A 14,477-nucleotide genomic window follows, 5' to 3' on the forward strand; every position below is an offset into this window, starting at 1 on the left:
GTGTAGAGACAGAAGATTGAACTAGACAGGCCCCTAGGACCTAATCGGAAACCTAGCTTTGGTTTCCAGCCATCTCTCCTCAGAGGCCTGGTTTCGCATACCAGCAATTGGGGGTTTCCTGAGGCACCAATCAGAACACCTCTCCTCTCCTCATGGGAAGCTTGCTCTTTGGAGCTGTGCCCAACCCTCTGAGTAGGAGAATCCTGCAGGGCCCCTGAGACACTGCCACATCCCAAGGTCTCCATGGACACAAACCCACATGATGACCCATCCTCAGGAGAGTCCATTTCAACTCAGACCCCTGGGTAGCTCACAACAGAGCCAGCAGATCGAACTTGCCATGTCGCCAGAAGCAAATTGGAGTGTGAGGTGGGTTTTGCAAGCATCCACCCTTGGAACACTGCTCTCGAGTCTTTGCGTATTAGGCGTTCTTGAGCAATCCAACAGGACTTGACTCTCTCACAGAAGGAAACCTTGTGGTTTGGAGCAACTCACAAACCCCAGCGAGGAAATTCTCTATGGCCTCATGAGCCCCCCCTTCATGAAGGGGCCATCATGGACACAAACTCCAGCCTGAGCCAATATCTGATACTCTCCCTGACTTCAGATGCAGGAAATCTCGATTCAGGCACTGTAGAGTGGGCCTGCCGTGCCCTCGGCCTGTAACCTAACCCTAGCTTGTGTTTTCAGACTTCCGTCCTCACATTCCTGGCCCACAAGCCCTCCAGATTGGGAATTCCAGAGCCACAACGCAGCACTCTTCCTTCCCAACAGAAAAAACACGTTGCCCTATGGGGCTGCCCAGAAACGCCAAATGAGGATCAACGTGAACTGCCATTGACTGTTAGGGTCCATGATCAAAGGAACGAGACTGATGCAAAGCAAAAGTCAAGCAAAGCTTTATTTCGCACCAGCATCAGAAACCAACCCAGCTGGTAGGGGCCGTCTCTTATGAAGAGTCAACCACGACAACCACTGCGAGGCCACTCCCAGCGATGAAGAGGCGACGACGACGAGGACGACTACAGCTCTCGCTGACAGCTCTCACAGCTCTCGACGACTCCTACAGCTGACCACACCCCAATTTCATAGGCTGCCCTGGCCACTCATGCTCTGTCTGACATAGCTTGAGCCCAAACCTCTGTACAGACACCCAGACAGCTGGCCGCACACCCAGCACATCGGACCGACCATGGCCTTAGGCCGTCATCTCTTCCCAACCTGGCTTTTCAGGCATCTGAACCTAGATCTTATCTCCAATCCCTGCACAGGGGAGAACTTGATGCACAAATCAGAGGTCCTCCTTTCCCATGGCAGGAAACCTTGCTCTTGGCATGGTGTCAATCTTACAGAGTAGGAGAAACCTGCGTGGCCCATGAGGCCACGCCCATGCTTGAGGGCCGCCTTGGGCACAAACACGCATTGTGACCCTCAGCTTGAGCACCGTGTTCAAGTAAGGCCTCTCAGTGGTTGAACCAAGAGCCTTATATGGGGCTTGCCATACCCCTATGCCCCCAATCCTACCCCGAGTTCGGGTTTTCTAGTCACCCGTACCCTGGGCTCTGCTCTGGAATCCTTCTTTTTGGGGAACCCCTGAGGCAGAACATAGTACTCCTCCTTTCCCCCTAATGATACCAAAGTATAGGGAGCCGAGGAAATTCCCAGAGAGGGAGAATCTTCCATGGCCCCATGAGGCCACCCTTACATTCCGTGGCCAACCTAGACCCAAAATCCAGAAACAAAAGCCTGAATACCGCCTCACACTTGCCCTAACTTCAGATCCCAAGGAGCTGCCTCAGGGTCTGCAGTTCAGGCCTGCCATACCCTTGGCCCTAACCCTAACCCGAGTTTGTGTTTTCGAACTTTTGTCCCCAGAGTCCTGGCCCACAGACCCTCCCAGTTGGGCCCTCCAGAGCCACCGGCAGGAGTGTTCCTGCCCCCCTGAAGGAAACAGTGCCCTTTACAGTTGCCCAAATCCTCCAGATTATGAGAAGCCTGCACAGCCCCCGAGGCCACCCCAATTTCCTAGGCCACCCTGAAGAAAAATGCGCAGTCTGACACACCCTTTACATGGACCTCCAGTCAGACACCCAGGTAGTTGGCCCAGAACCGAAGACTGAAATGACATGAACTTAGGTCCTAAATGAACCCCAGCTTAGGTTTTCAGTCATCAGTCCTCAGAGGCGTGGTCTCGAATACCAACATATGGGGGTCACTGAGGCACAAAACAGAACACCTCCTGTCCCCAAATGGAACCTTACTATTTGGAGCTGTAAAAAACACTCAGGGTAGGAGAATCATCCCTGGCCCCTGAGCCACCGCCAAACCCAAGGTCTCCCTTGACACAAACCCACATTGGGACCCATCAGCATGAGACTCCATTTCAATTCAGCCCCCTCGGTAGTTTGCCCCAGAGCCAGCAGATCGAACCCACCTTGTTCCTAGGCGCCAATGGGAATGCGAGGTGGGGCTTCCAGGCATCCACACCTAGAGCCCTGCTCTCGCATCATTCAGTATGGGGCACCCTTGAGCCATCAAACAGGAATCCCTCTGTCCCGCAGAAGGAAACATTACTGTTTGGAACAGCTCACCCAGATTGGGAAAACCTCCATGGCCTCATGAGGCAACCCCTCCATTAGGTCCCATCATGGTCACAAACTCCAGCCTGAGCGAACTTCTGACATTCACTGACTTGAGATGCTGGAGATCTTGATTCAGTTCTGTAGATTGGGCCTGCTGTGCCCTGGGCCCTAAACCGAACCTAGATTGTGTTTTCAGACTTCTACCCTCAGACTCCTGGCCCACAAGTCCTTTAGATTGGGAATTATGGAGGCACGACGCAGCATTCTGCCTGCCCACCAGAAGGAGAAAGCGCCCTAGGGGCTGCCCAAAAACCCCAATGAGGATCAACCTGCACGGCCCACAATGGCATCCCAATTACATAGGCGGCCCTGTGAAATATTGCTCTGCCTGAAACAGCCTGAGCCCAGACCTCCCCTCCTCCACCTAGACAGCTGGCCGCATATCCAGAAGATTGGACATGCCATGGCTCCAGGACGTCATCTTTACCCAACCTGGGTTTTAGGCATCTGTCCCCAGACCTTATCTCACCTTCCTGCATATGGGAAACCTGATGCACAAAACAGAACTCCTTATTCCCCATGGCAGGAAACCTTCCTGTTGAGATGGGTGTCAAACCCTCAAAGTAGGAGAAACCTATATGTCCCATGAGGCCAAGCCCACTCTTGATGGCCACCTTGGGCAGAAACACACATTGTGACCCTCAGCCCGAGTCCATTTTCAAATAAGCCCCCTTGGTACCTGTACCAGGCGCCCGCATATCGGGCCTGCCATGCCCCTAGGCCTAAACCTAACCCACAGTGGGATTCTCTGATGCAGAAAACAGGACTCTTCCATTCCCCCAGAATGACACCATACTATTGGGAGCCGGGCAGAATCCCCAGAGAGGGAGATACTTCCATGGTCACCTGAGGCCAACCCTACATTCCATGGCCGCCCTAGACACACAACCCCTACACAAAAGCCTGAGCTACTGCCTCACCTACACCTAAGTTCAGATGCCGAGGAGCTGCCCTCAGGGTCTGCAGATCGGCCTGCCATAACCTCTGCCCTAACCCTATCCCGAGTTTGTATTTTCAGACTTCTGTCCCCAGAGCTCTGGTCCACACACCCTCCAGGATGGGGCTTCCAGAACCACACTGCAGGACTGTCCTGCCCACTCAAAGGAAAATCTGCCTGTCACAGTTGCCTAAACCCTCCTGATTCGGAGAAACCTGCAAGACATCTGACGCCACCCCAATTTCGTAGGCTGCTCTGGACAAAATGCACATTTTGTGCACCCTAAGAAGCTACCTCCCGTCAGACACCCAGGTAAATGGCCCTAGAGACATAAAATTGAAATTGACATACCCCCAAGCCCTAATATGAACCTTAGTTTAGGATTTCAGGCATCTGTCCCCAGAGGCTTTGTCTCGAATACCTACATAGGGGTGTCCCTGAGCCAAAAAATAGAAAACCTCCTGTCCCCAGAAGGAAACCTTGCTCTTTAGAGCTGTGTCGAACCCTCAGGGTAGGGGAATCCTGCATGTCCACTGAGCCACCGCCACAATCAAGGTCTCCCTGGACACAGACCTGCATTGTGAACCTTCAGCACGAGACTTCATTTCAACTAAGTCCCCTCGGTATTTGGCCCCTGACACAAGAGATCGAACCTGCCATGTTCCTATGCTGCAATGGTAACATGAGTTGGTCTTACAAGGCATCCATCCATAGAGCCCTGCTATCAAATCTTTCCATAGGAGCACCCCTGGTGTCATCAAAGAGGACTCCCCCTGTCTCACAGAATGAAACCTTGCTGTTTGGAGAAGCTCACAATCCCCACAGTGGGAAAACCTCCATGGCCTCATGAGGCCACTCCTCCATTAGGGGGCCATCATGGGCAAAAACTCTAGCATGAGCGAATGTCTGACACTCGCCCTTACTTCAGATGATGGAGATCTCTATCAGCCGCTGCTGATTGTGACTGCCATGCCCTAGGCCAACAACCTAAACCTCATTTTTGTTTTCAAACTTCCGTCCTCACACTCCTGGCCCACAAGCCCTCCAGATTGGGAATTCTGGAGCCACAACGTAGCACTCTGCCTGTCCACCAAAAAGAAAAAGTGCCCTATGTGGCTGCCCCAAAACCCCAAATGAGGATCCACCTTCACAGCACTCGAGGGCACCCCAAATTCTTAGGCCAACCTGTGCACTACTGTGCTATCTGACACAGCCTGAGCCCCAACCTCCTATCAACTCCCAGATAGCTGGCCGCATGTCAGGCAGATTGGACCTGCCATGGCCCTAGGCCATCATCTCTACCCAACCTGGGTTTTCAGGCATCTGTCCCAACATGTTATCTCAGATCCCTGTATATGGGGGAACCTGATGCACAAAAGAGTACTCCTCCTTCCCTGTGGCAGGAAAATTATCTGTTGGGATGGGTGTAAGTCCCTCAAACTAGGAAAACCTGGCATGACCCACATGGCCACGTCCACACTTGAGGTCCGAACTTGGCACACACACGCTTCGTGACCCTCAGCCTGAGCCCCTTTTTCAAAGAAGCGTCCTCCATAGCTTGAACAAGAGCCTGCATTTTGGGCCTGATTTGTGCCTTGGCCCAAATCCTAACCCACGGTGGGGTTTTCCAGGCACCCGTACCTAGAGGCCGTCTCTGGAATCCCTGGTTTTGGGAGACTCCTGAGACAGAAAAAAGGACTCTGCCCTTACCCCAGAATGACACCGAACTATCGGGAGCCGGGCAGAATCCCCAGAGAGGGAAAATCTTCCATGGCCCCTGAGTCCAAAGCTCCATTCTGGGGCCATCCTAGACACACAATCTAGAGACAAAAGCCTGAGCTACCACCTCACACTTGCCCTAATTTCAGATCCTGAGGACCTCCCCTCATGGTCTGCAGATCGGGCCTGCCATAACCTCGGCCCTAACCAAAACTCGAGACTGTGATTTCAGAGTTCTGTCTCCAACACCCTGACCCACATGCCCTCCAGGATGGGGCCTCCATAGCCACACCACAGGACTGTGCCTGCTATCCTGAAGGAAACTGTGCCTGTCACAGTTGCCAAAACTCTCCTGTATAGGAGAAAACTGCAAGGCTCCCGAGACCACCTGAATTTCATAGGCTGCTCTGGACAACAATGAGCAGTCGGTAACACCCTGAGGTCCGACATCCAGTCAGACACCCAGGATAATGTCCCTAGAGAGAGAAGATTGAATCTGACATGGCCTAGGCCCAATCTGAACCCAAGCTTAGGTTTTCAGGCATCTGTCCCCAGAGGCCTGTTCTCAAATACCATGTGGTCCCTGAGCCACAAAACAGAACACCGCTTGTCCCCAGGATACCTTGCTCTTTGGAGCTGTGTCAATCCCTCAGGGTAGGAGAGATTCCTACATGGCCCCTGAGCCACCGCCACATACCAAGATCTCCCTAGACATAAAGCCGCATTGTGACCCATCAGCATGAAACTCCATTTCAACCCAGCCCCCTGGGTAGTTGGACCCAGAGCCACCAGATCGAACCTGCCATGCTCCTAGGCTGCAATGGTAACACTAGGTGGGGTTTCCAGGCATCCATAGGTAGAGCCCTGCTATCGAATCTTTCCATGTGGCGGACCCTTGAGCCATCAAACAGGACACAACCTGCAGCCCAGATAAACCAAGCTATTTGGAACTGTGAAATCCCCAGAGTGAGAGGAATCTCCATGCCACCATGAGGCCACCTATGAGTCGCAGAACTCATGGACACAAACTCCAGCCTGTGCGACATCCTGACACTCGCCTTCCATTCCACAGGCCCTAACCTTAGTCCTAACTTGGGTTCTCAGACTTCCATGCTCAATGTCCTGGTCCACAAGCCCTCCAGATAGGGAACACTGAGCCATACCTCAGGACTGTGCCTGCCCTCCAGATGGAAAATGTGCCTTATTGAGTTGCAGGGGACCCCCCCTATTATGAGAAAGTTGCACAAAACCCCGAAGCCACCCCATTGACAGAAGCTGGACCTGGACCCTAATACACATTCTGCCCTCAACCAGAGTACTGACCTCCAGTCAGCCACCAAGTAGGTGGGGCCAGTGGGAATCCTTTGGACTTTCCATGCCCCCAGGCCCTACCACGAACCCTAGTTTGAGTGTTCTGGCATACATACCCAGTGCCCTGCTCTCGAATCACCCCATATGGACAACCCTAGGGCCATACACAGGACTCCACCTGTCCCCCAGAATGAAACCATTTTATTTAGGGCTTCACAAACCCCCCAGAGCAGAAGAAAACTCCATGGCCCCAGGAGGCCACCCACACATATGACGGCCCTAGTGGACACAAATTCGAGTCTGGGCGAATACCTGACACTCGCCCTAACTTCAGAATGCGGGACTTGCCTCAGCATCTGCAGATCGGTGATCCATGCCCTAGACACTAACCATAAACCTAGCTTGGGTTCAAACTTCCGTCCTCAGAGTCCTGAAACACAAGTCCTCCAGATTGGGGACTCCACAGCCACAGCAGGACTCTCCCTGCACTCCAGATTGAAACCGTGCCCTACGGAGCTGCCCCAAATCCCTACATTAGGGGAAACATGAACCACCCTCAATGCCACCCACTTGCGTATGTCACCCTGGATGCTACTGTGCAGTGTGACACACCTGAGTCCCGTCCTCCAAACAGCCACAGAGACATCTGACCCCAAAGCCAGGAGTTTGGACCTGCCATTCCCCTAGGCCCTTATGCTAAACCTGGGTTGGGTTAGCAGGCATCCATACCCAGAGCCCTCCTCTCAAATCCTACCACACAGGGGACCACTGAGAAACAGAACAGAACTTCTTCTGCCCCCCAGAAGGTATCCTTGCTTTTTGCAGCTCTGCCTAACCCTCCGAGTTGGAAGACAGCTGCGTTGCCACTGAGGCCATGCCCAATTTTACAGGCCGCCCAGGATACAAACACCCATTGTGACCCTTAGCCGGAGCCCCATTTTCAACACAGCCCCATGGGTCGCTTGGCCCAGAGCCAGGATCTAAGGCTTGCCATACTACTAGGGCCTAACCTTAAACATAGGTTGGGTCTTCAGGTATCCATACTCGGAACCCTGCTCTCCAATCCCTCTGTATGGGGGACCCATGAAACATAAAACAGGATACCACCTATCTGCCAGAATAGACCAAACTATTTGGAACTGTGCAAAAACCCCAGAGCGGGAGCAAACTCCATGGCCCCATGAGGCCACCCCCACATTTGGCGGATCACATGGATACAAACTCCAGCCTGAGGGACATCCTGACACTCGCCTTAACCTCTATTCTCAGGGAACTTGCCTCAGCGTCTGTACATTGGGCCTGTGAAATCCTAGGCCGAAACCCTAGACCTAGCTTGGGTTTTCAGATATCTGTCCTCAGAGTCCATTTCCACAAGCCAGAGTTGGCATATTGGACCTGGTATGTCCTTAGGCCCGATCGCGAACTGTATGTTGTTTCGAAGGCATGCATCCCCAGAGCCCTGCTCCTGAATCCCTCCAAATGGGGTACCCTAGATCCATACCAGAAGACTCCACCCGTACTCCAGAATGAAACCTTGCTATTCGGCATTGTCCAAAACCCCCAATGTGGGAGAAACCTCCATGTCCTCAGGAGGCCACCTCAACTTCCTGAGGCTCTAGTGGTCAAAAATTTTAGTCTGAGCAAATGCCTGATATTTGCCCTAAGATCAGATCCTGAGGAGCTCAACAGAGTATCTGCAGATCCGGCCTGCCATGCCCTAGGACCTTTCCCAAGCCCTAGCTTGGGTTTTCAGACTTCTTTCCCCAGAGTCCTGGCTCACAAGCCTTCTAGACTGGGGACTCAGGAGCCATACCACAGGACTCTGCCTGCCCTCCAGAAGGAAGCCATGCTCTATGGCGCTGTACAAAACCACCCAGATTAGGAGAAACATGCATGGGCTCTGAGGACACCCCCATTTTAGAAGACCTCCCTGGACGCTAATACACATTCTGTCACTCATCCTGAGACAGGACCTCCATTTTGCCACCCACGTAGCTAGCCCACGAGAGAGCAGATAAGACCTACCCTGCACCTAATCCCCAATCCCATCCCTAGCTGTGTTTTCAGATATCTGTCCCCAGTGGTCTACTTTCAAATCCCTCCATAAGGGAGATCCCTGAACTAGAAAACAGGACTTCTCCTGCCTTCCTAAAGGAATTCCTGTGGTTTGGAGCTGTGTAAAATTCTCAGAGCAAGAGACATCAGCATGGCCTAGGCCACCCCGAATTTTGGAGGACTCACTGGACACAAGCTGATTTGTGAACCTCAGCCTGAGCTGCGTTTACAACTCAGTCTCTGAGGTATCTTGCCCCAGAGACCGCTGATCAGGCATGCCATGCTCCCAGGCCCTAATCCTAACCATAGATTTGGTTTTCAGGAATCCATACCCAGAGTCTTGGCTCAAATCCCTGCATATGGATGACCCCTGAGCCATAATACAGAACTCCTCCTGTCCCGCAGAATAAAACCTTGCTAGTTGGAGCTGCGCAAAATCATCATGGCTGTAGTAACCTCCATGGGCACATGAGGCCACCCCCATATTTGGCAGGACTCATGGACACAAAGTCTAGCCTGAGTGAACACTTGACCCTCACCCTAAATTCACAATCCATGGAGCTTGCCTCAGCATCTGCAGTTCGAGCCAACCATGCCCTAGGCCCTAACCCTAACCCTAGCTTGGGTTTTCAGACTTCCGTCCCAACAGTACTGGCCCACAAGTCCCCCAGGTAGAGAACTCAAGAACCATGCCATATGACTCGGCCTGCCCTCCAGAAGGAAACTGTGCCCTATGGAGTTGCACAAAACCCTGAGAATCCAGAAATGGGCACGGCCCCTGATGCGACCCCAGGATCTTACACCACTGTGGACGCTAATTCACAGTCTGACAACCTGAGTTCCATTCTCCAATCAGCCACTGGGACAGCTGGCCCCAGAGCCCGGAGATCAGACCTGCCATGCCCCTAGGCCCTAATCCTAACCCTAGGTTGGGTTGTCATGCATCCATACCCAGAACCCTGTTCGTGAGTCCCTCCTTATGGTGGACACCTGAGCCATAAAACAGGACTCCTCCTGTCCCATAAAATAAATCTTGCTACTTGGATCTGCACGAAACTGGCAGGGCTTTAGTAACCTCCATGGCCACACGAGGCTTCCCCCATATTTGGCAGAACACATAGACACAAACTTCAGCCTGGGGGAATGCTTGACGGTCGGCCTAAATTTACATCCCAGGGAGCTTGCCTCAGCATCTGCAGATTGGGCCTGCCATACGCTAGGCTCTAACCCTAGCCTTAGCTTGGGATGTCATAATTCTGTCCTCAGAGTCCAGGTCCACCAGCCCTCCAGATAGGGAACACTGGAGTCACCACACAGGACTCTGCCTGCCTTCCAGAAGGAAAACGTGACCTATGGAGCTACACAAAACCCACAGATTATGAGACAGCTGCATGAGACGCCAAGTCACCCCCATTAACAAAAGCCAGTGATGGACACTAATACAATTCTGTCCCTCAACCTGAGTCCTACATCCAGACAGACCCAGGTAGCTGGTGTCAGAGGGAGCAGATTGGACCTGCCTTGTCCCTAGGACCTAACCCTAACCCTAGGTTTAGTTTTCAATCATCCATGCCTAGAGGCCTGCTCTTGATTCCCTCCATATGGAGTACCCTAGAGCCAAACAGCAGAACTCCAACTGTCCTCCAGAACGAAACCTTGCTATTTGTAACTACACAAAACCCCCAGAGTGGCAGGAACCTCCATGACCTCAGGAGGCCACCTCAACATACGGTGACCCTAGTTGTCACAAATTGTAGTCTGAGTGAATGCCTGCCACTTGCCCTAACTTCACATCCTGGGGTGCTCACCCCACCATCTTCAGATTGGGCCTGCCATGCCCTGGGCCCTAACTCTAACCCTAACTCAGGTTTTCAGACTTCTTTCCTCAGAGTCCTGGCCCACAAGCCTTCCAGACTAGGGACTCAGGAGCTATAACCACAGGACTCTCCCTGCCCTTCAGAAGGAAACCGTGCCCTATGGAGCTGCACAAACCCCCTGATTAGGGTAAACATGCATGGCCTCTGAGGCCACTCCCATTTACAGAAGCCAGTCTTGGACACTATTACACATTCTGTCATTCATCCTGAGCCCCGACCTCCACTCTGACACCCACGTGGTTAGACCAAGATCCAGCAGATCAGACCTGCCCTGCCCCTAGGCCCTCATTCTCACCCTAGATTGTATTTACATACATCAGCCCCAGTGGCCTGGTCTCGAATCCCTCCATATGGGATATCCCTGAGCCAGTAAACAGAACTCCTCCTGTCCTCCAAAGGGATTTCTAGGTATTTGGAGCTGTGTAAAACCCTGAGAGCTGGAGACACCAGCATGGCCGAGGCCACACCCTCTTTCTGAGGACTCACTGGACACAAACGTGCTTTGTGACCCTCACCCTCTGCTCCATTTACAACTGAGTCCCCCAGGTAGCTCCCTCCAGAGACAGCTGATTGGGCATGCCATGCACCTAGGACCTAATCCTAACCCTCGGTTGGATTTTCAGGAATCCAAGCCAAGAGCCTTGGCTCAAATCCCTCCATGTGGGTAAACCCTGAGTCATAAAACAGGACTCCTCCTGTCCCGCAGAATAAATCCTTACTAACTGGAGGTGCTCAAAATCTCCAGGGCTTTCGTAACCTCCAAGGCTATATTAGTCTGCCTCCATATTTGGCAGAACTCATGGACACAAACTCCAGCCTGAGTGAATGCCCGAAACTCGCAATAAACTCACATCCCAGGGAGCTTGCCTCAACCTCTGCAGATTGGGATGGCCATGCCCTAGGCCCCAAAATTAACTCTAGCTTGGGATTTCAAACTTCCATCCCAAGAGTCCTGGCCTACAAGCCCTGCAATAGAGAAATCTGGAACCATACCACAGGACTCTTCCAGCCCTCCAGAAGGAAACCGTGCTCTATGGAGCTGCACAAAATTCCCGGATTAGGAGAACCCTGCACGGCCATCGAGGCCACCCCCATTTAAGGAACCTGTCCCTGGACACTAATATACATTCTGACCCTCAGCCTGAGCCCCAACCTCAAGTCAGCTACCCATGAAGTTGGTCTGAGAGTCAGCAGATTGGACCTGCCACGCCCCTAGTCCCTAATGCTAACCCTAGGTTGGGTTTTCAGACATCCATATTCAGAGCCCTGCTCGTGAATCCCTCCATTTGGGGGACCCTGAGACATACAACAGGACTGCACCTGTCCCCCATAATGAAATCTTGCTATTTAGAACTGCACAGAAGCCCCTGAGCAGGAGAAACGTATTTGTTCTCAGGAGGCCACCTCCATACACTGTGGCCCAGGTGTTCATAAATTCTAGTCTGAGTGAAATCCTGACACTCGTCGTAACTTCAGATACTGGGGAGGTCGCCTCAGCATCTGCAGATAGGGCCCGCCATGCCCTAGGCCTTAGCCCAAACCCTAAATTGGATTTTTAGACGTCTTTTCCCAGAGTCCTGGCCCATAAGCCTCCCAGGATGGGGACTCAGGAATCACACCACAGGCCTCTCCCTCCCCTCCAGAAGGAAACCATGCCCTATGAGCTGCACAAAACCCCCTGATTAGGAGAAACATGCACTGCCCCCGATGCTACCCCACTTTCATACTCAACCCTGGACGTTCATGCACAGTTTGACACAACCTAGTCCCGCCCTCCAATCAGCCAACTGGCCCCAGAGTCAGCCGATCGGATATGCCATGCCCCTAGGCCCTTATCCTAACCCTAGGTTAGATTTTCAGGCATCCATACAGAGCCCTGCTCTTGTAAAGCCTAAAGGAATCTCCTCCCAAATGCCCTGAGGCATTGGGAGCAAGGTTTTTGGCAATGTTGGCAGCATGTGAAAAAGCTATTCCACTGAGGAATCTGGAAGCCAGAAACCCATTGTGTTGGCAAAAAGCAAGAGCACATCTTTCGGTATCAGATGTCTCCAGTCCAGTAACTCTGGTAGTGGACTACACTAGAATGTGCACCTTGTTGCAGTGTTCCAAATTCTATTGGTGCCTGTGTTCAAGGAATTGACTACACTGCCTGAGGTCACCTACCCAATTCTACACTGGATTATCACCTGCACAGTGCACAGGGCTGTCTTCTCATCTCCATTCTGCATGCAAGGCCACATCTCTACACAACGACACCAACACACACATCTCCACAGGCCCCCCAAGGAAGGGCTGAGTGCATCCAGGACCCCACCTGGCTTCAGACACAAATCTCCACTCTCACCTGTTTGTGAACCTGGATAAGCCATAATGCCTAACAGGGGTAGTCTGCATCTTGTCTGTAAAATACAGATGATTGTAGCATGGACTACCTCCACATCTCCACTAGTATATGTGGAATAATATCTATGATATTGGAGGAGTGGTGTCACATGTAGGAAATACCTCCAAACACATTTTCCCCCTCTTCTCAATTTCTCTGAGTCTGCTACTCGTCAGATTCCACCCTACAGTCCCTAATGTTGTGTGAAAGTGTGTGTGTGTGTGTGTGTGTGTGTGAGAGAGAGAGAGAGAGAGAGAGAGAGATAGAGAGAGAGAGAGAGAGAGAGTGTGTGTGTGTGTGAGTGCATGCACAGTCGCTCCTGTGGGCACACATCTGTTCATCAGTGCTCATATTCTGGCGTCCGAGAAGGCGCCAGCCCCATATACAGAGGGGTGGGCCATACTTTCCCAAGACCTTAGGCTTTCTAATTTTCAAAGCAAACCCTAAAGAAGGGATTGGAGCTTTGGCGCTTGATGGTCAGAATCCACCCTTACCAGGAGAGACTCCATATCCTGTCCTGAGAGCTATTAAATCCTTTCCAATGCGTGTGATATGGATAGGGGTCCACTCAGTGGGTGGCCATGACCTTGGCTCCCCCTCAGAGAAGAACTTCCTGGAATGCCTCCTGTCTATGATATCAATGCCCTCCATCACCCTGAAACTATCTCCATGTCTGTAGCCCCTGCTGACAACACAATTTTTTCCAGAGCCTTCCAGTGAGTCCTAGGTACATCCAGGGCCCCAAATTTGAGGACACTCACAAAGAGCTGGGTTCATGCCTGGTTCATCCTTCTTACGAGTCTGTGATTCTGGGCAAGGCACTAACCATGCAGCGGTCTTCACCTTCTCCCAGTGGTTCCCTGAAATCTCATATCCTGTTTTATCATCTTTGTGTAATGCTCTTCATTGGAGTGTGCACTGAATTTAATGATTCCTTCCATTCCACAGAACATGGCCCCATGTTCCAAAACCCAGTCCGAGATTTAGTTCTAAAAGCTCATTGCCCATCACTGTGCTGTCTCTGTCCTGTGTTCTCTCTCAGATCCTCAACCTTGAGTACAAGCCCCTATGCTGAACCTTGAAACGCACACATGGGCCCGGGACCCAACAAGGAGGGCCAACAACAGACCAAAGAACTCACGCCTTTTGAGATAGACGGAATCCTGCCAAAACCACTATGTGAGCTCAGATTCTCAGTGAAGTAGATCCTGCATTAATGTTATCAATAGCCCCAAAGTACTGTGTGGCTCTGGCAGGACCCCCTAGGTAAGCCCTCCTGGATTCCTGTACTTAAAGACTCCTCAGAGAATGTGAGATAGTATTTGTTGGTTAAGCCACTGAGTGTGGGGTAATGTGGTCACACAGCACGAGGAGCAGGGCACTGGTAGTGTCCACCTGCCCCAGGCCATGGCCCTCCTCCCTTTCCTCTCTACTCCCACGTTCAGCTTCCTCCAATCACTCTGGCCTCTTTTCTAACCCCAACTCTGAGAACATAATGTTCTGCTTCTTATCTTCTGCACTATGGTACCCTCTGCCATTTAAGTACACTCAGA

The sequence above is a fragment of the Martes martes genome (genome assembly GCF_963455335.1).
Source record: "Martes martes genome assembly, chromosome: 5".
Classification (NCBI taxonomy): domain Eukaryota; kingdom Metazoa; phylum Chordata; class Mammalia; order Carnivora; family Mustelidae; genus Martes; species Martes martes.